The 3,378-nt window shown below is 39.3% G+C and overlaps 1 non-coding gene across 1 annotated transcript; it reads left to right on the top strand.

Annotated features, from left to right (window-relative positions):
• The first annotated feature begins 1,671 nt into the window (after window positions 1-1,671).
• LOC137721608 (small nucleolar RNA R71) lies at window positions 1,672-1,782 on the top strand. The gene has a single exon (XR_011066679.1). It is a non-coding gene; the product is annotated as a small nucleolar RNA R71 (small nucleolar RNA).
• Window positions 1,783-3,378: the final 1,596 nt, after the last annotated feature.

The raw sequence follows: 3,378 nt of genomic DNA, 5'->3' as shown, positions 1-3,378 counted from the left end.
TCAAACTCATCTTGAGATTGACTCAAAACAGTTTGTAATGGTTCATTAGATTGTGCCTGCAAGAACTTAGAGAAAACAAGCGAATCAAGCACATCAATGGCATAACAATCAAGAGATGAAGAAGGATGAGAAAGAGACTCAAACACTTTGAATTGAACGGTCTCTCCTAGCACTGTCATAGTGAGGAGTCCATTTTGCACATCAATGATGGTCTTGGCCGTGGCCATAAACGGTCTCCCAAGCAAAATAGGTAACTCTCGGTCATGTATAGGTGCTTCCTCCATGTCCAACACTACAAAATCTGCAGGCAAGATTAGTTTATCAATTTGAACTAGAATATCCTCTACTATACCTCTTGGATATTTCACGGATCTGTCCGCAAGTTGTAATGAGATGGTGGTGGCTTTCAATTCCCCCAAACCTAGTTGAAGGTACACGGAATAAGGCATTAAGTTGATGCTAGCACCTAAGTCAAGCATCGCCTTCTCTACCTTCTTGTCCCCTATGGTGATGTTGATAGAAAAACTTCCTGGATCCTTGAGCTTTGGTGGAAGTTTTCTTTGCAACACGGCACTTACATTCTCGGACACCACTACTTTCTCATGTGGTCCATACTTCCTTTTGTAGTTGTTTAACTCTTTGAAGAACTTCCCATAAGCTGGCATGTTCCTAATGACATCAAGCAAGGGTAAGTTAACATTCACCTTACTTAGAATATCAAAAATCTCCTTAAATGACTTATCCTGCTTGCTTTTGGCAAGTCTTCCAAGGAATGGTATTGGTGGAGTGTAAGGTTTCTCGGCCTTGTGAAGATTTGGTGCTTCAAACGAGGGAGTAGCATGGCTTGGTTCCTCATTTGGTTTCTCATTTTCTCCTTGAGTAACCCCTGCATTCACATGATCAGATTCATTAGTAACTTCATTGCCAACTCTATTATTGATAACCTTACCACTTTTAAGTGTAGTGATTGCTTTGGCTTGCTCTTGGTTCCTTTGGAGTATCACGGGTTGGCTTGGAAACTTTCCAACCTCTCTTTGGCTCAAGGCATCTGCAATCTGCCCCAATTGTGTCTCCATTTTGGTTAGAGCCGCCGAATGTTGTTGGAGAGTGCTATTGGTGGTTTGTTGGAATTGCAAGGTATTTTGGGCTAACAATTTAACTGTATCCTCAAGTGTAGGTTTTGGTTGGAAGTTTTGGAATTGATTGTTGTTCTTCCACGAAAGATTTGGATGATCTCTCCAACTTGGGTTATATGTATTGGAATACACATCATTCCTTGGCCTTTGATTGTAATAATTCATGAGGTTCACTTGCTCTTGGACATACTCGGGGTAAGCCTCCCTAGATGGACATTGATGAGTAAGGTGGCTTAGTATGTTGCAAATGGCACATACCTCACTTGCTTTTGGCACCATGTTGAGCACGGATTCAAGCTTCTTTTCTAGGTTAGCTACCTGCAAAGAAAAATCATGATTAGAGCTTGTTTCATAGACTCCAACTTTCTTACCCCTTAAATCTTTGTGTTGAGCATTAGACCCCAACATCTCATAAATGTTATATGACTCTTGAGCATTCTTTTTCTTCAAAGCTCCACCTGCTGCATTATCAACAGTTGATTGACATGTTTGGGTTAGTCCATCATAGAAAATTTGCATTTGTAAGTGAAAAGGTAACCCATGGTGTGGACATTGCAGCAAAAGGCCTTTAAAGCGCTCCCAACACTCATTGAAAGGTTCTCCATCATCTTGTTTGAAGTTGAAGATTTGTCCCCTTAATGTGGCTGTCTTTTGAGTGGAAAAGAACTTTTCCAAAAACTTCTTAGCCACGGCATCCCATGTGGTGAGTGAACCAGGTACTAGAGTCATCAACCAACCCTTGGCCCTATCTTTCAAGGTGTAAGGGAACACTCTCATCCTCAGATTTGCTTCACTTACTCCCTGTAAAGGTAAACCACTCACAACATTGTAAAATTCTTTAATATGAGCTAAAGGATCTTCATTAGGTAAGCCATAAAAAGAAGGAAACATATGGAAATGTGAAGATTTAAGATCATAGTTTCTAGCTTCTGTGGGCAGCAAGATGCATGAAGGTGAATTTGGTATGATTGGTTGAGCAAAATCCTCCAAAGCTCGAAGATCATCTTGGTTGCCCGCCATCTCTTCTTCTCTTTCCCAATTAAAGTGCTCAGATCCTTCACTTGTTGGACTAGATGGTTTCCCTTCCTCTTCTTCACGGACAATGGAGGAACTTATTGGCACAAAGCTTTCCAAAGTGTTGCCCTTTAACCGTTCAATTCTTTGGCCTAATTCAGCAAGTCTATTTGACATATACTACCTGAAACAAGATAAAACAAGTTTGAATAAAAATCAGAAATCTACTTAAAATGAAAAGAACAAGGTTTAATATCAAAACAAGTAATTATAAGGGACTGAAATCAGTCCCCGGCAACGGCGCCATTTTGATTGATGTTTTCCTTCTTCGTGCTAAAACATGTTTAGTATAATGGCACAAGTAAGGGTGTCGAATCCACAGGGACTAATTGGACCTATATAATCACTTGTTTTGCAAGAACTCGTTACTAGAGAAATAAAACTAATCAATTTAGGCAGATTTGTTGTTGTAATTTGAAAGCACAAGAAAATGAAGTAGACACAAATAAATGAATCAACAATTAATAAAATGAGATAGCACAAATGGAGATGAAGCTAGGGATTCGGTTTCACCATTGCTAAGCCAAGTCCATGCTTGTTAAGTCAGATTATACTCATTCATCTACCTATTTCTTGGGTTTGTTTCACTTAGATATGATCAACCATATGATGTGTGGATTTGATCAAATGTTCCTAATCATGAACCTAAGTGTGATGTGCAACTTTGGTCCCTAATCAAGAACATGACACGCACAAGAAACTTTCATAAAACCAAAGGAAACACTCGGCAGGTTGTTTGCAAAGCATTCCCTTCATTCATTCACATATCCACCAAGATTATGCATGATGTGTGCTTTAATCTTGGCTAAACAACCTGTGGTTAATTCAAATGATGATCAAGCACTAAAATCAACACACTAAGTCACAATTAAATCGGAGAATGAAACAAGAAATAGATAGATTAAATGAGAATTCTGAATTAACTACATGGCACTCTTGCAAGGCTACATGGAATCCCTAGAGAGAGATTAGTTACACTTCATGTTTACAAAAGGTTTGACATAAAAATATATAACATGAGTGAACATAGGATTAAGAAGAAAGAACCCTTGAAGCAAAATTGATGTCGAAATCCCTTAAGAGTTGCCTTCGGTGTAGTGCTCCAAGTGTGTTGTAAATGAAGGTGGAGCGGCTAAGGTTGAATGGTTTCTGCGAATGGGAGAGAGTG

The sequence above is a fragment of the Pyrus communis genome, chromosome 16 (assembly GCF_963583255.1).
Source record: "Pyrus communis chromosome 16, drPyrComm1.1, whole genome shotgun sequence".
Taxonomy (NCBI): Eukaryota; Viridiplantae; Streptophyta; class Magnoliopsida; order Rosales; family Rosaceae; genus Pyrus; species Pyrus communis.
The sequence above is the reverse complement of the archived record's forward strand: the minus strand, read 5'-3'. Positions and strand labels throughout refer to the sequence as shown.